This window comes from Pan troglodytes, chromosome 23, assembly GCF_028858775.2.
Source record: "Pan troglodytes isolate AG18354 chromosome 23, NHGRI_mPanTro3-v2.0_pri, whole genome shotgun sequence".
Lineage (NCBI taxonomy): Eukaryota > Metazoa > Chordata > Mammalia > Primates > Hominidae > Pan > Pan troglodytes.
In genome coordinates, this window is record NC_086016.1 from 50,022,960 (window position 1) to 50,048,888 (window position 25,929).

General features: G+C 41.9%; 2 long non-coding RNA genes across 2 annotated transcripts in view; both read left to right on the forward strand.

Annotated features, from left to right (window-relative positions):
* LOC134809706 (uncharacterized) overlaps positions 1-1,695 on the forward strand; it is a 391,571-nt gene extending 389,876 nt beyond the window's left edge. Inside the window, exon 7 of the long non-coding RNA XR_010156074.1 lies at positions 1,606-1,695. This is a non-coding gene — a long non-coding RNA (uncharacterized LOC134809706). The remainder of the gene's footprint in view (positions 1-1,605) is intronic.
* Positions 1,696-5,114: 3,419 nt separating this feature from the next.
* LOC134809707 (uncharacterized) lies at positions 5,115-25,929 on the forward strand. Its single transcript, XR_010156075.1, has 3 exons — positions 5,115-5,198; positions 5,325-5,422; positions 24,460-25,929. It is a non-coding gene; the product is annotated as an uncharacterized LOC134809707 (long non-coding RNA).

The window sequence follows — 25,929 nt, forward strand, 5'->3', positions numbered from 1 at the left end:
TTTTTAATCCACTCTGACAATCTCTGTATTTCAATTGGTATATTTAGACTATTCACATTTAAAGTGATTTTTATATAATTTTATTAATATTTACTATGTTTGTGATGTTTGCGTTTTACTTACACTTGTTCTTTGTTTCTTTTTAAAGAAATTTCTCTTTTTGCCTTCTGTGCTTTGAACTGAGCATTTTATAAGATTCTATTTTAGGCTTGGTTCGGTGTCTTATGCCTGTAATCCTAACACTATGGGAGGCCAAAGTGGTGGATTACCTGAGGTCAGGAGTTTAAGACCAGCCTTGCCAACATGGTGAAACCCTGTCTCTTCTAAAAATATAAAAAATTAGCTGCATGCGGTGGCACACATCTGTAATCCCAGCAACTCAGGAGACTGAGGCATGAGAATTGCTTGAACCCAGGAGGCGGAGGTTGTAGTGAGCTGAGATCGCACCGCTGCACTCCAGCCTGGGTGACAGAGTGAGACTCTGCCTCAAAACAATAGTAACAATAAAAATAATCCATTTTATCTCCTCTCTCAGTTTATCTATTATACTCCTTTAAAAATACATTTTTTTTCCAGTCTGGCTGCTCTAAAGTATTCAATACATATTTTTAACTAACCCAAGTCTGCCTTCAAATAACACTACACTGCTTCTTGTGTAGTGCAGGTTCTTAGAATATTCTCAATTCCTCCCTTCCATTTCTTTTGCCATTTTACTATTCCATATACTATAATAATCTAATAAATGGTTACTGTTACTTTGAACAGTTATTTATTGAATCAATTAAGAATAAAAAATAAAAATTCTATTTTACCTTCATTTATCCCTTCTCCAATGTTCTTTCTTTCTTTATGGAGTCTGAATTTCTGGCCTATATTATTTTCTGTCTCCATGTACTTACTGGCACAAATAGGGCAGCCTCCAGGGCTCCAGAGGAGAGCTGCTCATATTCATCTGACACCATGTGGCCACAGAGCAGAAACTCATCCACTTTTGCCTTCTTCCAACCCAGGTCAAAGAGGCGAATCTTGGCATTAGGGAAACCTTGGCAGAAGTAAGAATGGGTATGGCTTCTTCTTACAATACTGGTAACACTGGGTGGGGCGGCGGCCCGTGGTGACAACAGGATCTTTGGTGGTGCGTGGAAGGGAAAGAGACTAGAGTTGGGTCTTGAAAACGTCAATACTTTAATATTGGAAAGATTTCACTCCACTGTCCTTCCAAGTCTGCTGAATTCTTATTCCTGCTCTCATATAGGGGAGGTGCTATGCTTTTTTCTGGCTTCTTTCAAGTTCTCCTCTTTGTCTTTGGTTTGCTGATGTTTGAATATAATATGGATGTGATATACCTAGATGTAATTTAAAAAAATCCTACTTGCTGTTCAGAGAGCTTCCTGGGTCTGTGTTTAGGAGTCTGTCATTAATTTTGGGATGTTCTCAGCCATTATGACTTCAGATACATATTCATTTCTGCTCTGTTATCTTTTTTCCCTCTTCTGATAGTCCAATCACACATGTATGTTACTTTGCTATGTCCTTAATTTTGGTGTTACCCCGCAAATTCACGTGTTGAAACCTAATCCCCCAATATGATTTGATTTGAGGTAGGTCCTTTGGAAGATGACGATGAAGCTCTTGTGAGTGGAATTCGTGACCTTATAGAAGAAGCCCAAGAGAGCTGCCTTGTCCTTTTTACCACGTGAGGACACAGCAAGAAGGTGCCGTCTGTGAACCAGGAAGCAAGCTCTCACTAGATTTGGAATCTGCCGATGCCTCCGTCTTGGACTTCCCAGCCTCTGGGACAGTAAGAAATAGATTTCCATTGTTTCTAAGCTGCCCAGTTGATGATATTTTGTTATAGCAGCCCTCACAGACTAAGACACACCTTTTGAAACTGTCATGTGGTTCTGGGATGTTCTGTTTTCCTTTTTGTCTTCTGACTAATTTTCTCTTTGCAATTTAGTGGTGGGTGGTGGGGGAAGTTTCTGTGGACCTCCCAATTCTTTTCTTTGTGTGTCCACTGTTGGACCCACCAGAGGCATTCTTCATTTTTGGTACAAGTTTTTTATTTCACTTTTTTTTTTTTTTTGAGATGGAGTCTCGCTCTGTCACTCAGGCTGGAGTGTGGTGGCATAATCTCGGCTCACTGCAACCTCCGCCTCCCAGATTCAAGTGATTCTCCTGCCTCAGCCTCCCAAGTAGCTGGGATTACAGGTTCATGCCACCATGTCCAGCTAATTTTTGTATTTTTAGTAGAGACGGGGCTTTGCCATGTTGGCCAGGCTGGTCTCAAACTCTTGACCTCAGGTGATCCACCCGCCTTGGCCTCCCAAAGTGCTGGGATTACAGGTGTGAGTCACCATGCCTGGCCTCCTTTTGATTCTTAAATTTCCCATCTCTCTGCTTACATTACCCATCTGTTAATGCATGTCTGTCTTTTCCATTAGAGCCTTTACTTTACAATTATAGTCAAATTTCTCGTCTTCGAATTCCAAAATCAGTATCCTATCTGACTCTGATTCTGATGCTTGATTTGTCTCCAGACTGTGTTTCTTGACAATAGGCAAAATAGTTTTGTAATTGTTTGTTGAAAGTGGGATGTGCTGATTGATTAATAGGAGCTGAATCAATAGGACTTCTATCTGAGCTTTTGTGTTGATCTGGGTTAGAGTTTGTCTGTATGTAATATTCACTGGAACTCCAGGTGCCAGAGTCTTCAAATTTTTCTGCTGTCTTTATTTTTCTCTTCCTCTAGAGCAGAGACTTCCTTACATACTCTCCTTCAGAGACAGCCTCTGTCTTGAAGCTCTTTCTGCTGTAATGCCCTGATATTATACTGGAGCCCTGCTGGTGTAGAAGAGAAACATTGTGTAACTTTACAATTAAATCTCAGGCTTTTAGTGGATCCATTTCTCTGGGGCGTGGCCTTTCTCAAGGCTGGAGGAGGCTGGAATTGGGGAATTTCTTTCTCCTCACATCGGAGAAGGCTTTGAGAGTCTTCCTGGCTGGATTGCAGTCCTGGTCATGGAGCACGCTCTGGGCACATTTAACAAGAGCTCCTCTCTCCCATGCCATAGATGTGTGGGGACCCACCTTGGGTCTGCACCCCAGGAACCCAGGGGGCTCCGTGGACGTGATGCTCATGAAAGCGTGCAATTCCTAAGACAGTGGCCCTGAGGAGTTTCTCATTCTCACACTCGTCCTCAATCTGCCTTCAGCAGTTTGTCGAAATGTCCGTTGAGGTACCCCCACCAGTGTGTAGCTGCTGTGGCGTCTGTTCCAAGTCAGCTCGTGGTGCTTTTGGCTCCCAGGATTGAGCCATCACTCCAGATCTCAGGGAGGCGGTTTGCCCTGTGACCTGCACTCTCCGAGGGCCCTAAGAAAAGTTACTCATTTTCAGTACGGTTCCGTTTTTTTTTCTTCTCGTAGGGGAAGGAGTGACAGCTTCCAAACTGTTGATCTGTCAGTGCTGAAACCAGCAGGTCCCTTCAGCGAGGGCCAAATGAGATCAGTTCTCTGAAAAGATTTTGGAAATGGTGTACTGGAATGAAAGTCAATAATTATGACTTGACTTATTGATTTTTTAATGAAAATGTAGAGATGTATCTGTAGTCATCTCTTAACAACATGCAAGATGCGCCTCCCATCCCTGAAGCACTCCTCTTTTCCATTTCTTCTCAGCGGAACTCTCCAGGACGCGTCTGATTTATATGATGCCCTCTCTGGGTCAGCAGCTTCAGCCATGAAAACCTGCAAAACTGAAGCGCCCTTTGGCCAGCTGCTGGTTCTGTGACATCACAGGGAGTCTGGCATCCACACACCAATTCTAGGCAAGGAAGCAAAGGAGCTTGCTCTTCAGCTTCTGTGGGCCCATTTGTGAGTTTGAGCGGGTGCAGCCTCTCCTTGAAACAGAGGCCAGGTCCATGGCATGAGTCTTTTGTTCAGACCAATGCCCCGCTGGAGGGTCTGGGAGCTGCTGAGCCAGATTCCTGGGTGTGCCTGGGTGCTGTACCCGAAACTGCAGGGCTTGGGGCACCTGCCCTGCTCTCATTGTTACCAGCTGGTTTATTCTCAGTGGAGGGTTGTAATTTAATTCCTGTAGTTCTGCAGTACATGGAGTTGGGAATTATATCCTTCCTCTGTGTTTTCATTACACTGACCTTCCTGCTTCGTTGCTCCTGAGACGGGAACCTCACCTGTCTGGCCTTTGTCTCCTTCTTCCCCAGAACCTCCCGAGACCTCTCATCTGCTGATTTGACATGAAACCCCCTGCCCACCCCAGCTTGGCCCCAGCAGATGTCTGGGCAGAGCCGTTACCCAGACCTCTGATTTTTCCCAGGCTGTTTGCCTCTGAGGTTTCTTTTTTCTCTACCCACCGCCCCTGACCCTGGTGGCAGCTGGCTCAGGTCAACCACAGGAACAGCCATATCTTTCCTGCAGCCTCACAACAGCTTCAGTGCCTTTCTGGTCCCACAATCTTACCCGTGTCTTATTGCCCCATCCTCTCCCACCTTGGCTGCAGCTTGCAGAAGAGAGACCTGGTTAGGAGTCAGGCAAACCCTGGCTCCCAGCTGCTTCTGATGTGACTTTAGTGAAGTGGCTAGACCTCTCTGAACCCTAAATTCCTAATCCCCAAATCCGAGATCTCTACAGTTGAGGATGATATGACTTCACAGGGCTGTCATGAGGACTAGATCCAACGGACGGAAGCCTTGCTGCATGGTCGGTGCCTGCATCGATAAAGGTGGCTCAGGCCAGCTCCCTCCCCCACGCCTGGCTCAGTGCATATTTTGCCTCGGAGTGTCCAGCCTTTACTCTCTCCTCTCGTGTGAGCTGGAACTGTCCCAGCAAGTGATGAGCAAGTTCAGCGCTCTGCCTACCTGTGTGGATTCTGAGTAGCATGGCACACCCACTCCCCACCCATACGTGTGGCTCACTCTGGGCATAGGGAGACTCGGGCAACCTGGTCCCTGGTCTGAGTCCACCCAAGGGTGGTGTGTTTGCATCTGATGACATTGCTACAAATCTCTTCTGGCTCAATTTAGGACATCCTCCTCAATTTGCCCTTCCAACTTTATTTCCACAGTTGTCTTCTCCATTTGGTTTCCAATATGCATATCTTTCCAGGCTGCCTCACAGGTGCATCAGGTGAGAGCCCCGGGAGAGGCCAGCAGAGGAGGCCTGGAAGCACCCACAGCCACGTGAGTGTGGAGAATGGAGGGTTGAAGCGAAGAGTTGCTAACAGTCTCAGCCACTTTATTCTTTTTTGTTGTTGTTTGCTTCTTTGTTTGTTTGTTTTGAGATGCAGTTTCGCTCTTGTTGCCCAGGGTGGAGTGCAATGGCGCCGTCTCAGCTCACTTCGACCTCCGCCTCCCGGGTTCAAGCAATTCTCCTGCTTCAGCCTCCCGAGTAGCTGGGATTACAGGTGCGCACCATCACACCTGGCTGATTTTGTATTTTTAGTAGAGACAGGGTTTCCCCATGTTGGCCAGGCTGGTCTCAACTCCTGAGCTCAGGTGATCCACCTGCCTCAGCCTTGCAAAGTGCTGGGATTACAGGCGTGAGTCTCCGCATCCAGCTCAGCCACTTTATTCTAATACATAACTCCTAGAAAGTCCCACAGGTCTTTGAAGGAAGACATTGTGTATCAGTTGCTGAGACACCAGGCTTCCTCTTTCTCTCTTCCCTCACTCTCAGATACCTATATTTTCCCTCCCTCTTAGGTCATTTTGCAGGAATAATGCCTGTGTGGAATCCTTTTTGAAAAACACTGGCTTCAATTCCTGGGATACCACGGCGAAGTTCAATGTATACCTACATGCTCCCCAGCCAGGGAGATTGTGACTCTGCAGGGTTGTGAGGCTCAGGCTGGGGCCGGTGCCTGCTCACCTTCCTCTTGGTTCCCTAAGAAGCCTCCCGTCAACCTGCAGCCTGATGTGGGAATGGCACCGACCAATGGCTGGATGGTGAGGAAGAAATGGTGGCTGTCCTCATGGAGGACTCAGTGTGGAGTTGGAGGTGTCAGGAGAGGGGTCCTCGGCAAGGGATTCCATGACCCCCATGGCACGACGTCTTCTCCTGCACACGGCTTCTTGTCAGCACACGTCTAATGCCTCCTTGTTTCCCAAGTACCTTGTATAGTGTCTGTTATGGTGTAAGCATTTAGCAAATATTCAATGAAAGAATAGAAATTATATCTTGGAATTTTGAGAAATACTGTCTTGGGAATGATAGTGAGCAGATAGTATAATTAAAACCAGATGCCAAGGAGATTTTCTAACTGTCTCAGGGGATGACATTCCCATCATTTATTTGGTAAAAATTACTTTCTGCTCCATCTTGAAGCCAGCTCTTTCCTGGCACTGGAAACGCAATCTAAATAGCGTTTAATTCCAGGGAAGCTTTTGTCACTTCCTGCTCATGTTCCAACTTGACTTCAGGCCAACCTGGATTGGCCCAATTTGCTGCAAGTCTGTCTCGGCTCAAGGCAGCCTCATGGGGCAGTTGGGATTCTTGCTGCCTTCACAAGCCACAGCCAGAACATGGAATAGGCAACCTCACAGGACCGTTTTGATGTGAGCTGCTGGATACCAGACCAGACTCCTTCCCTTGTGTCTGCTTTACCTGTAGGTCTACCTCCAAGGGTGGAGGTTGAGACCCTACTTGGAAGGCAGGAACACCTGTCCAGCTGGGAGAGGATGATGGTGGGGCCAGGCTCTGGCAGCTGAGGTGGAGAGAAGGAAACTGACTTGGGATATTTTCAGGGAAAGAGCACCAGGACCTGCTGATATTGGACATGATGGTAAGGGGAGAAGGCAGAGAAGGACCGGGACCTGCTGATATTGGAGGTGATGGTAAGAGGAGAAGACAGAGAAGGTGCAGGCAAGTGAGGAACCACAGATCTCTGTTGGGCTGGGCCAGCTGGATAGCCATGGCTGCCGTGCACAGCTTTATCACTGGAACTGCAAGGGAGGAGAGGATCTTTCATAAAAGGGGGCAGCTCCCTGGGATATAAAAGGCAAGGCTGCCAGGGTGAGCACAGGAGAGGCAATCAGGTGGGTTTGGGGTGAAAAGGGAGGCAGCTGCTGTTTTCTCAGGAAGGGTGAGATGTTGCTGGGCTGAGGAGGTCGGGGAGGGTGTGAAATAGCTTTCTGCACAAAGGAGAGGGAAACATTTAACAAACACGTTAGGATTGCTGGGGGTTTTGCCTGCCTGTTTGAGGACTCGTGAGTCCAGCCAGCGCTGTGGAGTGTGTCACTGTGAGCACATTCAGCAGTTGGGGAGGGGCAGGGCAGAGGGAGAAAGGGGCTTTAGTGGGTCTGAGGAAATGGGAGGTGGGGCAGGGACTCATTACAGGGTTTCTAATGATGATCCTGGAGTCTAATTGAAGGAAAGGGCGAAGCAGGACATAAGGGAGAGACAGGTCTGGAAAAAGTGGTTGATGGTCAATTGATGCCACAACAAAATGAAAAGAGCTTGATTTTGGCCATGAAGATGATGAAATGGGGGCATTGCAAGAAGGACGTGGGGAGAGAGGTGGTGAGCTGAGGCTGACAGGCTCTTGCAGTTCTGAAGACAAGATTGCCCAAGATATGATGTAGGAGGGCATGGGGGTAAGGAAGACATGGCAGGTGGGGAGAGGAGAGGCCGGTCCTCGGGGATGCTGATGTCAGGGAGGACAATGAAGGCAGACATGAGGCCAAGGTGGGAAGGTGGGTTCATGTCTTTAACAAATGCGGGAGGCAACCAGGCTGTCAGAGGATGACAGCAGATGACACCACACACAATCAGAGGGGCTGGGGTTTTTGAGCTAGGAAGAAAATCGCAAAAGTATCAAGGAACACTGGTCTGAATCCCAGGCCTGTGTTGCAGGCATGTGAGTCAAATTGTCCCAAATGGACAGGACATGGGGTGGAGGCGTTCTCAGCTGGATCTCAAAGCAGAAGAAAGTGAGACTATCCAGAGAGGAAGTTGTGATACAGGAGGTTTAGACAGGAGGCAGTGATCAGGGAGGGCACAGCAGGAGGGATTTTCATGCAGCAGGAGTGTGGGAAGCACCCTGCCATCTCAGTTGGGATCTCTAGCTTGCTATATTCTAAGAGTAGGGGTGAAACAGATGTAGCCTGAGCTTTTTACAGAGATGGCAGCTCATTCTTTGAACATCTCAGTCCATGTTTGGATTAAAGTGATCTGTTGGCTCCATTTATGTAAAAGAGGATACAGAACTCTCCACAGAGGAAGGCAGCAGCAGCCAGAGGCTCAGGAACTTTAATGGGCATTGTTCAGCTTTCAACAGAAAGGAAGCATGCATATGAGACAGGGCAAAGGGAACAAACAGAAATCAAACTCAGACCCACAGATGACCCAGATATCAGAGATGGTTGACACTGTTGTTAAAATAATTGTGATTAACACGTTAAAGTATTATTTGAAGAAATACTTTAAATAAGTATTTAAAGTGAAATCCACAAAAAAGAATCCAATGGGATGGTGGGCAAAGGCAGGATAACAACTTCCCAAAGGTGCCCATGTCCTGGCACTCAGAAAGTGTGAATGGTCTATGTCACATGGCAAGAGGTACTTAAGATTGCAGATGGAAGAAAAACTGCTAACAAGCTGACCACAACTTAAGGACATTATCCTTAATTTAGGTAATTACACATTTCCTTAAATGTGGAGGAGGGAGAAAGAAGAATTACTGTCAGAGTGATGTGATATAAGAAATACTTGAACGGCTATTATTAGCTTTGAAGATAGAACTGGTTCATGAGCCAAATAATGCAGGCAGGCCATTAAAGCCGAAAAATGCAGCAAAGCCAAGTCTCTCCTAGAGACTGTAGACACAAACATATCCCTGCCAATACCTTGATTTTAGCCCCGTCAGATTCACTTTGGACTTTTCTCCTCAAGTATATAAGATAATAAATTTGTGTTGTTTTAAGCTGCTAAGTTTGGGGAAATTTGGAGTAACAGCAATTCAAAAAAATACAGATTTTGGTACTTGAAGGTGTGGTTCTGCCATAACAAAGGACTAAATATGTGAAATGGGTAATCCCAGCACTTTGGGAGGCTGAGGCGGGTGGATCACAAGGTCAGGAGATTGAGGCCAGCCTGGCCAACATGGTGAAACGCTGTCTCTACTAAAAATACAAAAAATTATCCAGGCATGGTGGTGGGTGACTATAGTCCCAGCTACTCGGGAGGCTGAGGCAGGAGAATCTCTTGAACCTGGGAGGTGGAGCTTGCAGTGAGCCGAGATTGCACCACTTCACTCCAGCCTGGGCAAGAGAGCCAGACTCCATCTCAAAAAAAAAAAAAAAAAATAGTGAAATGGCTCTGGAATTGGACAGTAGGGAAAGGCTGGAGGAATGTTGAGGATATGATAGAAAAAGCTGAGATTTCCTTGGACAGTCTGTTGTAGAAACATGGATGCTAAGGGTGACCTTAGTCAAGTCTCAAAAAGAAATGAGCATGGTAGAGAAAGCCCTTATCGTTCTAGAGGAGAAGAAATCACCATGCATACCAAGTAGGTAGAAATATGGACATTGAAGGCGTGGCTGGGGAGAACTCACAAGGACATGAGAAGGACATTAAGGAATATGAGGAAAGGCCGCCTTTGTCAAATAGCAGCAGGGAGCTTAGCTGAATTGTGTTCTGCAATTGTGTGGAGAGCAAAACGTTAGACAATGAACTTAGATATTTAACTGAAGAGGTTTCCAAGTAAAGTGTTGATGGTGCAGTCGTTTTTGTTTTTTTTTTTTTTTTTCTTGCTACTTACACTAAAATGTGAAAGGAAAAAGGATTGATTGAGGCAAGGGCTGTTAAGCAAAAAGGAACCAAGACTTGCTGTTTTGCGGACTTCTCAGGCTACTGAGATTGCAAATCGTGCTTAAATTAAGAGATTCAGGAAATGTCAGAACAGCCCTTTCTGCCAAGAGCCACAGGTGTGGCTGAATAAAATTTGTGCTAGTGGCTTTCAGGAATCAAAGGTCAGAGTATTTGGTTACACTGGAGGCTCTTCGAAGAGATTAGGCATGTGACTCCCGGATTCCCCTCAGCCATCTCAGCCAAAGCCAGAAATAGAGATGATTATCTGGGGAAGATCTGCAGAGGAGCCCATTGTCTAATGGAGTTAATCCCCATGGAGAGCTACAAGGGCCTTAAAAATATTCTACTGGCAGGAAAGCTGCCTGCCAGCTTGTACCAAAGGGTCAAAAGAAAGAAGGCTATTGGACCCCAAAGATTCCACAGGCATAAAACTAGCTCTAAATGCTACCCGGCTGCAAACATATGCTTCCTTTTGTTTAAAAAGAAGGACGGTTTCTGAGGGTGAAGCTGCATGCCCAGAGGACAAAGTTGTGAGTCACGGAAATCATTCCCATGCCGTCTGAAACTCAAATGGAGTTCTTGGATTGCAAAATTGCTTGGGACCAGGGACTTCTGTCTTCCTTTCCATTTTTTTTTCCTTTTTGAATGGAAATATCTATAGCTGTGACTCTATCCTTGTCTCACTATTTTATTTAGAGCACAAGAACATGTTTCTTGACTTTCACAGATCAGGAATAATTTTGACACAAGATGGGTGTGTGCAGACCTTCATCTTAAATGTTAAATTTTTTATATGCAAGGATTTAGGACTTGTGCGCCGATGAGATTTAGATACAATTTTGAACTTTGAGTTAATGCTGTAATGAGATGAGGCTTTGGTGACCCTAAGATAGAATAGACGTGTTTTCCCTGTGGAACACATGTGAATCTTTAGAGGCCAGAGGGCAGATTGTGTCAGGCAGGACAGTGCCTCCCTCCCGCAAAAGATGCCCACATTCAATCCATGAATATGTGATGTTACATTTAAAAAATCATATGATAACAAATTTGTGTTGTTTTAAACCACTGAGTTTGTCGTAATTTATTACAGCAGCAATCGGAAACTATTAAAAATGGAAATTGTTAAATTGTAGAATTAACAACTGAAATTAAGAACTCAGTAAGTTAGCTTAACAGCCAATTCTTCTCAGTAGAAGAAAGGGTTAGTGAGCTGGATCATAGCTCGGTAGAAAATATCCAGACTAAAGCCCAGAGAGCAAGAAGAATGAAACATACAGAAGAGCATTGCTGCCAGATATTAAAAGGTAAGAAAGAGGATATTATTAATTATTTTATAATAAAAGTGATAAATTACGTAGTATGGATACTTCTTAGAAAAATATGAATTACCAATTAACTCCAGAAGAAACCATTATAGAATTTGAAACAGTAATATTAAATCTCTATAAAGATTCCTTAAGGCCCAATCAGTTTTAGAGAAGCATTTCAACCATTTTAGATGGAGAAAAATTAATTTTTTCAACCTTTTCCAGATTATAGGGAAATAAATATTTGGTATTTCTTCTGATGAGATTAGTATAATGGTGTTATCAAGTCCCAGAAAGAGATAGTACAAGAAATAAAATGACATGCTAATCTCAGTGATGCATTAAATGCAGATATCTTAAATAAAATATTAGTAAACCCAGTCCTGTAATATGTGAAACATGTAAACTATTATGACAAATGAGTTATTTACAGGGCACAAATTTGGTGTATGGAAGTGAAACTAACCACATTAACAGATTAAAGTTGAAAAACTATAAGATCACCAAAATTGATAACAATGAAATAACTTAATAAAATCAGTATCTTTTCATGATAACAAAGAAGCTGTTGGCAAACTAAGGATAGGAGAGGGCTGCCTTACCCAGCTAAGTAGAATCTATTGGATAAAAAAAAAAAAACCCCAGCATACATTAGCCATCCTATGAAATGATGAAATAGTGAAAGAATTATCTTTGAAGTCGGGAAGAAGATAAGTGTGCTTCTGTCATCACTAGCATTCTTTGTGGGGCTGGAGGTCCTAACCAGTGCAGTAAGTCAGGAGAAAGGAATAATATGTATAGATGAAAGAATGATTCCCAAGTAACTGTTCACAGGGAATAGGATTATTTACACAGACATCACCAGCAAAGTGTATTAATGAGACTTTAGCAAGTTGGCAGAATATATAATCACCATACAAAAATCACTTGTATTTCTATATCACAAAAAATCCACTTAGGAAAATGCATTAAAATCATGCCAATTTATACCACAAGGTACACAGCTTCTCTCTGTTCACTTCTATGTGCAAGAAGCTTGCTGAGGAAACTGCTTAGTTGGAACCCCTGGTCAGCAGCTCCGGCTAACCCCAACCTGCAGACAGAACCAACTCTGTAGACATGAAGTGCACTATCCTGGAACCAGGTCCTCCAGCCCCAAGGCATGCCTACTGATGCTACATGGATGAAGACACACTGTTTCCTGAAAGCTTTCAAAATTGTAATGTTTTATGCAAAATATGTTTTTCTTTTAAGACAATAAGATTTCATGCATTTATTACTCTGTAGTTGGAATTACAAATTGAATGAAATATAGGCCCCAGAAATATAATAATGTAAATGTGGATGCTTGAACTATGACACTGATGACGTTGTATGTCCATGGGAAAGAAGAATGAACAGGCCAACAATTGTTGGGGTAATTGGTTATCCATATGAAAAAAAAAATGGCATCTCCTTATATCATACCATACACAAAGATCTGTCCCCACCATGAAAGCAGTGTCATATAAATGCAGAATTCACTTCACAACTTCTGAAACAGAGTCCAGTGGAGTTAGGATGTCAGGGTAGAGAAGGATTGCTTAAATAAGAAGTGACGTCAACACAAAATGAGAAGTTGGTGATTTCAAGAACATTAAAATTTAGAACTTTACAATATCAACAGACAATATGAAAAAAGTGAAAATATAATCCACAATTAAAAGATGGTATTTAGAATGGATATAACTGACAAAGTTAGTTATATATTATATAGTCTACACTGGTTGGTTAGTGATTAAACTATATAAAGAATTCCTCCAAATCTACAAGAAAACAACCCAACAGAAAATGCTAAAAAAAAAATAAATCCAAAGAAATGAAATGAATTAAAAAATGAACCAACCAACCAACAAACAAAACAGGAATGCGCAATAAAATTATGGCAAGATGTATGTCTTAATTAGCTATCAGGAAACTGAAAATTATGACCACAATGAGATGTCATTTCAAAGCATCCAAGTTGACAGAAACAGAAGAATCTGACAATGCCAAATAGCAGCAAGGCTGCCAAGCAATGGGAACTTGACATACGGTTGGCTGGAGTCTAAATTGATGCAAGGACTTTGAAAAACATTTGTCATTCTCTAGCAAATTTGAAAACCTGCATATCCTATGACCCAGTAATTCCCCCTCTCATTTCATATGCTATTCATGTATGGTTGAAGAGATGGATGCAATGGTAAAAATAATGGAGCTGCCTATATGTACATCAATGGGGCTGGGTCTCAGGAAATGCAATGTTGGCTGACAAACACGTGGAGTGGAGGATGGTGATGACAGAAAGTCGTTGCATGGTGCTCACTGTGCATCGGGCTCTTTTCTACCCACTTGATGCGTCAATTCACTTGATCCTCAGAGCACCCCGTGAGGTCTACACTACTGTCGTCACTGTTTTACAAGGAGAAAGCTGAGGTGCATGACCTTAGTAAATGTCTTGCTCACCTGCCACGGAACTGCAAGTGGAAGTGTTGGATTCAAGCCCAGGTCCCTGAGGACCAGAGTGCAGGCTCTTTACCCACTACCAGGGGTGTCCAATCTTTTGTTGGCCACATTGGAGGAAGAAAAATTGTTTGGGGCCACACATAAAATACAGTAACACTAACAATAGCTGGTAAGCTAAAAAGATCTTGCAAAAAGACCTCATGATGTTTTAAGAAAGTTTATGAGTTTGTGTTCGGCTGCATTCAAAGACATCCTGGGCTGCGTGTGGCCTGTGGTCTGCTGGTTGAATGAGCTTGCACTACACCATCCAGGCTCATAGCCATGAGTTCTTATTTTGACAGGTTACAAAAACAGGTACAACTAGACTATACTTTTTAAGAACACCTTTACTCGCGCCTGTAATCCCAGCACTTTGGGAGGCTGAGGAGGGTGGATCATGAGGTCAGGAGTTCAAGACCAGCTTGACCAACATGGTGAAACCCCATCTCTACTAAAAATACAAAAATTAGCCAGGCGTGGTGGTGGGTGCCTGTAATTCCAGCTACTCGGGAGGCTGAGGCAGGAGAATTGCTTGAACCCAGGAGGCGGAGGTTGCAGTGAGCTGAGATCACGCCACTGCACTGCAGCCTGGGTGACAGAGTGAGACTCTGTCTCAAAAACAAACAAACAAACAAACAAAATGAACCTATTAAGAGAAGTAAAGGAAGTACTTGCAGAAAACTAAAGTTAGCATTACCATTTCTCTCTGAGGGACAATGGGACGTGTAGACTTGGGTTTATATAGCCCTGGGTAGGTTACACGCTCATTCCAGGAGTCTTCCCTTCTTTTTTCTCTTTTCCTTATTCTATTTGTATTTTTAACCTTTTTTTTCCTACTTTTATTTTAGGTGCAGGGGGAACATGTGAGGTTTGTTTTGTGGTTAAATTGTGTGTCACTGAGGCTTGGTGTATGAATGATCTCGTCACCAAGGTAGTGAGCATAGCACCTGACAGGTAGCATTCCAACCCCTGAATGTTCCTTTTAGTAACTTAAAGCCATCTTTAAACTGAGCATACATTCTTGCCATGCTCTGAATGTTTGAATATTAGTGTCCCCCTCAAATTCATGTATTGAAATAATCACCAAGGTGAGGGTATGAGGAGGTAGGGCCTTTGGGAGGTGATTAGGTCATAAAAGCAGAACTGTCATGAATGGAATTAATGTCCTTATAAAAGAGGCCCAAGAGAGACTCCTCCCCTTCCCACCATCTGCGGCTACAGTGAGAACCTGTGAGGATCTGGTTCTATGAGCCAGGAAGCCCTCCCCAGACACGGAATCCACCTGGTCTTGGACTTCCGGTCTCTAGAACCGTGGGAATACATTTCTGTTGCTGAAGCCCTCCTGTGTATGGTATTTTGGCAGAACAGCCTGAACAGACTAAGGCAACCACATAGACACTCTTTATGTATTTATTTCAAACTTAAATGGAAAGTTTTCCTTTTTAAATTTAATTTAATTTTATTTTATTTATGCTTTTTGAGATGGAGTCTTGCTTTGTCATCCAGGCCAGAGTGCAGTGGCGTGATCTCGGCTCACTGCAACCTCTCCGTCCTGAGTTCAAGTGATTCTCCTGTCTCAGTCTCCCAAGTAGCTGGAATTACAGGCACTTGCCACCATGCCTGGCTAATTTTTATATTTTTAGTAGAGATGGGGTATCACCATGTTGGCCAGACTGGTCTTGAACTCCTGGCCTCAGATGATCCACCTGCCTTGGCCTCCCAAAGTGCTGGGATTACAGGCGTGAGCCACTGCTCCTGGCCAGTTTTACTTTTTTTAAAAAAAGAAAAAGACTAAATGTGGCCCTCTTGCTGGTGATGTAGCCTCTTTTTAGTGACTTCTGAATAATAATTTTCCATTGAGAAATCCTTGCATCCATGATGGAGGGTTTTCACCTTCCCTGAAGCATTTATCACAGTTTGATTTTGGTCCTTGAAGATGAGAAACTCTCGTCTCTCCTTGTTTAATCTCTCCGTCTGCTCAGCATCTCGGGCAGGGCCATACACAGAGTTGGCAGTGGGTTATTTACTGTTGCAAGAATAAATCCTTCCCCACCTATGGAACCCCCATGTGCTCTCAGAGTCGGGATTTTAGCTGTATGGCACTACCGTTCTGGATGCCAAGTGTGAGTAACAGGATTTAGACTAAGAGATGGTTATGATGAAAACCCTGACCAGCTACTCAGAGAAGAACCTACTGATGTCTCAGCTGAAGTGCCAGGTTGGCCACGTTTTTACAGCTGGGGAGATCCTTTCCTAGTTTGGAGTCTGAGAAGGGCCTTAATTTTCCCATTAGGAGAAGCTTGGTGTCAATGTAGCTTTGCTAGAGAGCAGACGGCGTGTGCAGGGCCAGAGAGGCAGGGCACAGAGGGAGTGGAAGGATGACACATGGAGGAACAGGTCCCAGCAACCTGAGAGAGGAGCCCTCCCGGGAGTGGCGGCCAGATGAGACCATGCATTCATTTCTGCATCTAAGTTTCCCCTTGTATGAAAGCGGGATGGCGGTCTCTAATTCATGTGTTGGTTTTTGGGAATTTAGCAATATTTAGGTGAAGTGTTGCACCTGATAGTTGACCCATACTGTCGTTATTATTGTAGGTTGAGCCATATGAAATTGCTGACACTCTGGTGTTTTTGACATACAAACAATGGAAGCTTCATATGATTCAACTTGATAGTACCTGTCCAGGTGTCTGCAGGCTTCTCTTGCAGATGGTGTGTGCTGAGCAACTGTCTGCAGAGTGACTGAGTACTAAATGACCTGCGAATAAAAACATTCCAATTTAAATATCCTGTATTCCAAGATGCAGTCTTTTTTTCACATTTTAATATTTCTAAAATTATGATGTGTTTTACAAACAAGGTTTACGTGAAATGCCATGCTCCTTTTTTACCCAGAAAATCCATTATGAAATTGATGATGTATCTTTACAATCTGTGATGTCTAAAATTCAATTTCAGGCTCAACATCATGGTATGAAAATGATGCTGGAGAAGAAAAAAATGAGATGATCTGCTAATATTTGTACTTATGTACTCCTCGCCTAAACTCCCCCAAACATTTCCTCCAAGGCCCTTTTAGAAAGGATCCCTGAAGGCAGGCCCGGCTGGTGTATACACATCTCCTCTCCTGCAGCCTCCAGCCACCAGCCGCCCCACACCTGAGGGATTGAGGGAATTATTTGCAGAGGAGCAGAATCTAAATCTCTAATATTCCAGCATTTAAAAAGCTGAATATGGGCTAATTCCTTTTTTTATGAAGTCCACGGAGGTTGCCTTGAAACAAATAAGGTCTTGTGTCTTCATTGTACATACAAGATATTCCTTTACATATACCTGGAAAATATATAATTTATTGATGTGACTACATCTAAACTCACTTTCATTGTTAAAGGGAGACAGCAGCAGTATTCTGGACAAACTGCTTGCAATGGCTATGCCAGGACACACCTGGGACAGGTCTGCGGGTGTATTGTTCTGACCTCCAGGTCTGTTCGTATTCAGGAGGACCATCTGAAATATCACGAATACGGTGGATTCAGGTCTCAGTGTGCAGAAGATGTCCTAATTCATGTCTATAGTCCCAGGCTTTTGTCCAGAAGAGCATTTTGTGTCAGATGTTTTATTGGTAAGGAAAATGTTATTATTAATAGTTGTATTGAGATAAACCAGATGGATTTGGTACCCTTCCACCTTGAACTTCCAGCTTCTGCTGTGTTCTTGTCTAATATTGTAGTTAAGACTGTGATTAGGCTAGGCAAGGTGGCTCACACCTGTAATCCCAGTACTTTGGAAGGCTGAAGTAGGAGATTGCTTGAACCCAGGAGTTTGGGACCAGCCTAGGCAAAAAAGTAAAACTTAACCAGGCATGCTGGTGTACACATATAGTCTCAGCCACTCAGGAGGCTGAGGCTGGAGGATCAGCTGTGCTCAGGAGGGCGAGGCTGCAGTGAGCTATGATCACACCACTGCACTCCAGCCTGGGTGACAGAGTGATACCCTGTCTCAGAAAGAAAAGTTGGTACTTATTTTAAGAAGTGTGTTCTGAAAGATCATGAAAACTGATCATGTGTAGCTGCAAAAATACCATCTATCTGACTGTGAAAATCACGGCTATTCAATTCAGTCAACTGACTTTTTCTCTAATTTAATTTTGGTGGTTATCTATTTCAATTTTTCTTGTGAATCTTTGAAAAGTAAAGCAATAGTTATTAACATGTTGGGTGAATTACCATCAAAGAAATTTGCCGATAGGTAAATAGTGCAAGTTATACATCAATATTTTAAAAGAGTAAATCAGTCCATTTATTTTAAAAATGAGGCTTTATTTAATATAATTAATGAATAAGAATTTTGGGGAATTTATTTTGTTAAAAGTATTCTGACTTTATTGTGAAAGCATTGTAAATTCTGTTACAAATTTAGATATTGACGAGAAAATCATTAGTTTTTGTAGGGAAAATTAATAAAAATTTAATGTTGCGTAGAGTTATGACCAAAACAATTATTTTACTAGATTAAGAAACTATAGAGCTTGTAATTGATTGTGCTGCATTTATAACTCCTAATGGCATTCAAATTGTGACATCACACCAACCAAAGATTTAAAAATATTTTTAGGCTGGGTGAGGTGGTTCACGCCTGTAATCCCAGCACTTTGGGAGGCCAAGGAGGGAGGATCACCTGAGGTCAGGAGTTCAAGACCAGCCTGGCCAACACGGCAAAACCCCGTCTCTACTAAAAATACAAAAATTAGCTGGGTTTGGTGGTGCACACCTGTAATCCCAGCTACTCAGGAGACTGAGGTGGGAGAATTGCTTGAACCCAGGAGTTGGAGGTTGCAGTGAGCCGAGATCATGCCACTGTACTCCAGCCTGGGTGACAGAGTGAAGCCCCATCTCAATAAATAGATAAATAAATATTTAAAAATATATATATTTTGTATACATACACAGTCACAAGTCACATACACAAGTCCACTACAACATATTCTTTGTGCGTGTCACCAAAGTGACTTTAGATACGAAAAATATATTCTTACTTTTGTTGCAGCCCGTACTCAATTGGGTCTTAAAAACGTTTGAGCCCTTGTGTACTACTTTGTAAATCAAACTATGTGACCCACAATCTTACTGAACTTTTTCTAAAGGAGTTCTCTACATTTCAGTTGCATTTTATTAAGAAGTCTTTGATTTCAAAAATCTTTAATCAAAGAATTCTTCATATAGTTTCAAAAATAATTTGTGATTTCAGAGCTTTTAGCAAATTGCAATTATTGAAATGTTTATCTGTTCTAACATAAGAAAGAAACTGATATTTAACAATGAGATTTCATCAAGTGGTAAGATTTAATGTTGAAACTCTGTAATTGCATTTTGGAATATAGCAACATGTGGGAGGCAACAGTTGATGAAACTCTTCTTTCCTCGGCATTTTATTATGTAAATTCTCAAATGATACAGAAAAGTTGAAAGAATTTTACAGAGACTACCTATACACCCACAACATCTATTCTACCATTAACACTTTATTATACATACTTTCTGTATCTATTCTCCCATTTATTCATTAACCCATCTTATTTTTTGACACATTGGAATGTGATAGACATCAGTACATTTTGTAAATATTTCAGCATGCATGTTATGAACTCAATTTTGTATGTTTCTTTTCTTTTTCTTTTTTTTTTTTTTTTTGAGATGGAGTCTTACTCTATTGCCCAGGCTGGAGTGCAATGGTGTGATCTCAGCTCACCGAAACCTCCGCCTCCTGGGTAAAGGTGATTCTCCTGCCTCAGCCTCCCGGGTAGCTGGGACTACAGGCGTGCATTACCATGCCGGACTAATTTTTTGTATTTTAGTGGAGACAGGGTTTCACCATGTTGGCCAGGATGGTCTGGATCTCCTGACCTTGTGATCTGCCTGCCTCGGCCTCCCAAAGTGTGTTTCTACTTTTTCTCAGTTAGAATTTGCATATTGCAAAATGCACAATTTTTAGGGTAGTGTTTGATAGGTTTTAGTAAATACACTGACTAAGCAAAAAATACATAGGACGTTTTTCAACCCCCACTTTCCTCTGGCCATTCCACCTTCACCCCAAGAGGCAACCGCTGCTTCGATTTATTTCACCGGAGATTAGTTCAGTCTGTTCTAGAACCTCATATACATTGAATCATATGATATAGACTTTCTCAGTGTAAATTTTCTTTCACTAGGCATAATGATTTTAGGATTCATTCATGTGGTCGTGTATCACTACACGTTTTATTGAAACTATTCACTTTTCATTGCTGAATATACTACTGTTTGTTCATGTTATGAATATACCACGGTTTGTTTATCAGTTGCCCTCTTGATGGTCACATAGGGTGTTTCCAGATTGGGGCTACTATGAATAAAGCTGCTAGGAAAATTCTTGGGAGAGTCTTTCTACAGACATATGATTTCATCTCATGGGCATATGTTTGTTTTAGAAGAAAATGCCCAATATTTTCCAAAGTGGTTGCAGCATTCTAAAATGTCACCAAAAATGTAAGAGAGTTCTGACTGATTCACATCCTTGCCAACATTTGGTGTTGTCAGGGGTTTTAGTTACAGCAATTTTGTTATTTGTGGGTGAATAATACCTTATTGTAGTTTGAATTTTCATTCCCTAATGGCTAATAAGGTTAAACGCTTTCATATGAACTTACTGACCACTTGTATATCTTTTAAACAATATTTGGCTTGTTTTTAATTAGATTGTCTTTTCATCATTGAGCCTTAAGAGTTCTCTAGACACACTTGATAAAAGTCTTTGTCAGATACATATTTTGCAAATATTTTCTTGCAATCTGTGGCTTGCTCGTTCATTTTATTAATGCTTTCTTTTAATGAGAAGGCATACATTTAATTAAGACAAATTAATTATGTCTTATTCTTTTACGGTATTGCTTTCTGTGTATTAAGAAAACTTTTCATACCTTCCATTCATGAAGACATTCTTTTGTCTGTTTTCTTCTAGAAGCTTTACAGATTAAATCTTTGTGTATATTGTGAGATTGGGCTGAGATTTAATTTTTCCTAAATGTATCTTGTTGTTCCAGCACCATTTGTTGAAGTGACTTTTTCTTTCACATTGTATTGCTTTGGTGCTATTCTTCAAACATTAATAGACTATGATCAGCTGGATACATTAAATATGAAAAGAAAAAAGGAAAAATACAGAAAAATATTTTAAATAAAAAATTAATAGACTATTAAAACACAAGGTACTCTATTTCATTTCAGTAATCTAACTGCAACCTCCAGCTCCCGAGTTGAAGCGATTCTCCTGCCTCAGCCTCCCAAGTAGCTGGGACTGCAGGCGCACGCCACCACACCCAGCTAATTTTTGTATTTTTAGTACAGATGGGGTTTCACCATGTTGGCCAGGATGGTCTCAATCTCTTGACCTCATGATCCATCCACCTCAGCCTTCCAAAGTGCTGGGATTACAGGCATGAGCCACCGTGTCCAGCCCTCAATCTTTCTATTTTTATATCAGTATCTTAATTACTATAGCTTTATAGCAAGTTTGAAGTCAGACGTTTTGTTAACTTTGTTATTTTAAAAATATTTATGTTACTGTTAGAGGTATTTCCATTTCTTATAAAGTTCCAAACCAAATTATCAAATTCCACAAAAATGCCTTCTGGAAATGTTTTGACAATTGTATGGAATCTAAAATTCAATTTGGGGAGGAGCGATAGCTAAACAGAGTGAATCCTCACTCCACGGACAAAGGAGCTCTCCCCTTTATTATACATTTTGGCCTATTCAGGTTTCCTATTTCATCTTGAGTCAATTATGATAAATTTTATTTCAATAAATTTACCTAACTTGTCAAGTATATTGACGTAAAGGCCTCCACAACATTCCTTCATTTCCTTTTAATGTCCATAGGATCTGTAGTGATGCCCTCCCCGCAATTTCACTGCTGTTAACTGCAATTCGTACTCTCCTTTTTTATTAATGAATCATATTAAAAGTTTATCGATTTTTTCGATCTTCAAAAACCTAAATTTGGGGCTCATTAATTTTTCTACTGTTTTTCTTTTCTCTATATTCTAGATTCTAGTTCTTATCTTTACTATTTTCTTATTCTTACTTGTTTTGGGTTACTGTTTTTTCTGCTTCTAACTTCTAAAAATGCAATTTTATATAATTGAATTTATACCATTATCATTTTCAAATATGAGCATTTATTGTCATGTGTTTCTCGGAAGCCTGCTTCAACTACATTTTGAAGAGCTTGAATTAACAACCTGAAGATTTTTAATGTGTTTTCATTAAGAATCTGGTCAAAATATTTTTTCTCTTGTAATTTCTTTTTTGATCTATAATCATATATATCATGTCTACATTATCATGTATGCCACAATGTAATACTTTACACTTGGTTATAAACAATTGTATTTCAAAGAAATATAAAAACACATTGTATTTCAAAGAAATAAGAAGAAAATAGAGTCTTTTATATTTATCTACATATGTTCTCTTGAGTCTTTCTTAAAGGTTTGACTTTCCATTCTATATTACTCCGCTTTACCTAAAGAATTTAAGTAGTGTATACTTGTGAAAATTTACAAGTTGATGTATTTAATATTTCAGTAAAAACTTACATATGAGAATATTCACGTTTAGCAGAAATTTAGCTGAGCTTACCGGGTATTTCAGAACCTACAGATAAAATATTTTCTTAACTAAAAATACCAAGGTTTGAAGAGAAGGGTCATTTGGATTTGTCATCATTTGATTTATCATATTTTCAAGTGCCTTATTCATAAAATTTGACCTTGAAAAAAATTATAGTCACTGTTTTGAAAATGTTCAAATTAAAACCATATTAACAATACTTTTTCAGCAAAATACTAGTGATATATGTTTTATATGGATCTGGCTAAGAAATAGATCAAAAAGTACATAGATTGTGCCCAAATTTATTAAACTATTGTTTAATTTTAAAATCAGTATAATAGGCCAGGTGCAGTGACTCACACCTCTAATCCCAGCACTTTGGGAGGCCGAGGTGGGCGGATCACTTGAGCTCAGGAGTTCGAGGCCAGCCTGCCAACATGGCAAGACCCTATCTCTACTAAAAATACAAAAATGAGCTGGGCATTGGGGTGTGCACCTGTAGTCCCAGCTACTCAGGAGGCTGAGGTGGGAGAATTGGTTGAACCCAGAACGTGGAGGTTGCAAAGAGCCAAGATCACACCATTGCCCTGTAGCCTGGGTGACAAAGTGATACTCTGTCTCAAAATAAATAAATAAATAAAATTAGTATGATATTAATAACTAAAGATAAGACTTTTTAAGTCATGCTTTAATGAACATGAATAGATGCTATTTTTTGAAATACATTTTATTTTTGCAAATTATTTTTGAATAGAATTATTTAATAGGCTTATCAATAGAATAAAACAAATTGATTTGTGTATGAACATGTGCATAAGTATGTACATATATAATTTTTAAAAAATTATCTGTAGTGCTTCTGTGCCATTTATTCTCAAATGCATCTTAGTTTCACTGATAAATTGTAGGGTCATCTTACCTTTAGGGTTTTCAGCAACCATGGAAACTAAAATGTTTTCAACAAGTGCTTCCACAGACAAGAGCTCTCATTGTTTCCTGGACTTTTGACTAAGATCCGATGTAGATAAGAGCTGTCTATTCCACTAAAAAGTGACAATTCTACATGGGTGTAAGCTGTAGCTCTGGACCAGGCAGCAGGGCGGGGTGTGGATGCTGCCTGATCCCTGGAGGAAGGTCGGTGATGTCTCCCACCCGCCAAGCACTAAGATTGGGCCGGGCACTCTGTGAGATTGTTATGCGTGGATAGACTCGGAGTCAGGCCTAACGCTGCAGGGCAAACCTGCTAGAGAATGTTTTCCCTTGAACTCTATCTTCCTCTTGCCCAGCCTTGGAGAGGACACTCGGAAAAATGCTGCCTTTGCCATTGTGATCTGCCTCTGGTGAGCTGGGAGGAAAGCGGCCATGAGTTCAAAAGGACGGATGGAAAATCTCCTTAGGGTTGGCAAAGAGCAGCTTTACCACAGAACAGATGGAGTCTTGGTTTCTGTGGACTGCTGGTATTTTTATTATTGGTGCTTCTTTTTTGGTAGAGGAGGAGATGGAAGGTGGAGAGATGAGGATGGAGGGGGAGGAGGCTTGCCCCCTGCTCTCTGTCCTCTGTTAGCCACAGTTCTTCTGCTGCTAAGTTCTTGTATCTCTTTTAGAACTTGAAATATCTGTTAATGTTTATTTTTATTTTCATTTTAAAAATAACAATAGATTTTATTTTATTTTATTTTTGTGAGCCATTTTAGGTTTGTAGACAAATTGAGCAGAAAATACAGAGAGTTCCTATACATGTCCCGCACACCATTTCTCTGTTATTGACATTTTGCATTGGAGTGGTACGTTGTTAAAATTGATGAGCCGATATTGATACGTTGGCCAAAATCTATAATTTCCACCAGGGTTTATCCTTGGTGTTCTGCATTCTGTAGGTCTGGGCAAATATGACAGGAATCCACCATTACAGTATCCAGAGGAGCTCCCCTGCCCTACAAATCCTCTGTGCTCCACCTGCTCCTCTCTGCCTCCACCCGAACCTCTGGCAACCACTGTCTTCATAATTTTGCCTTTTTCAGGATGTCGTGTAGTTGGAATCCCACAGTCTGTAACTTTTTCGGGTTGGCTTCTCTCACTTAGCCATAAGCACTTAAGTTTTCTCCATGACTTTCCCTGACCTGATACCTCATTTCTCTTTTTCCCCGAAGCTCTTGCATCTGTTGCCTGTGTAAGGAAGCTGTATATTGTACCTGACACCACATCGCCCTTCTGACAGCTGTAGTTACCCACAGAATTCTCAGTTCTGCCTGCAACCCAAGGAGATGAGCATCCCTGTCTTCATTTTACAGAGATGACAGGATAAGCCATGTGCCACACAGCTGGACCCCTAAATCCAGGATTCTAGCCCTTGGCCTCCCTGGGCTACAGGGGCTGCAAGGACCAGCGGCAGCAGCAGCAGCACCAGGAACCCTGTTACAAATGCAGAGTTTCAGGCCCTTACCTACACCTACTACATCCCGATCTGCATTTTAACAAGAACCTGAATGGAGCTTTGTCATTTCCACGGCAGAGCCAGCCTCTCCATGGGCACACAGAACTGCATACTTCTGTGGACTTGGGGCAAATCTGCTTTATCACACTTTTTACAAAATAGTTAGGGTTCTCACGGTATTTTGCAAGACTACAAGGTAAGAGCTTATCTTGGGATAGGAGGATCCATCTCCATTCTGGGAGGTGCAAAGAAAATGGGTCTCAGACTTCAAGCTCTGAGCCTCAAATGCTAGACCTCTTCCTCTGCGTTCCTCTCTCCACCACCAGCATTTCATCCCAGACTCTGCTCAACGCAGCTCAGCAACAGAGAAATGAGAAGGGGACTTGGCTTCAGCAAGAGTGAACTTACTTGGATGCTCCAGGGAGGCAGGAAGGTGCAGGGGTGGACACTATGGATGTGGAAGGTAGGAATTCTCAGCGTGATTCCCATCCTGGATACCTCCCAGGAGCCAGCCTGGAGGATGAGGGCAGGGGCAGTATAGCCCAGGACACAGGTACAGAGGCGGGAAGTCACCAGCACAGCAGGATGGTCTGTACCACAAGCCATGGAGGGGTGTGGGTGCCACCTTTGGAGAAGGAAAGAGGTAGCATCTATAGGGAGTGTCCTTTAAGCTGAGTGTTGACAAATGAGAAGGCAGCTTCAGTTCTGCCTCGCTCCAATGATAGCAATCCTTTTGTTTCTGATTATAATACTGGGTACTTGAACTCTACTGACCTACAATATGCAGTCTCTGTCAACAGTAAGAGCATCTGCCCTTGTAGCAGCCTTCATGTGGAACAAGATCTCTGACAGACGGCTAGCACATATTACTCTTAATTATCATAACTGCCAACAAGGTTGGTATCATTACTCCTGTTTTTGGATGGGAAATCAAAAGTCCAGAGAGCATAAGTGTTACTTCCCAGGTCATCCAGCTGCAAATGAGAATGTGTTTGAACTGCCAAGGGTATTTGTGAATTTGAGTGTTGATGTGGGCTCCACGGTCTGTTGATACTTTTCCATGCAACCCTCACTTATCACCACTGGCTGGTGTTTATTGGGGCTTGCATATATCCGACAGAAGAGGTGGACTAAGTCAGCATGTGAGCTTTTAAAAAAATTAGCATTTAAATAAAGGAAACAGCAT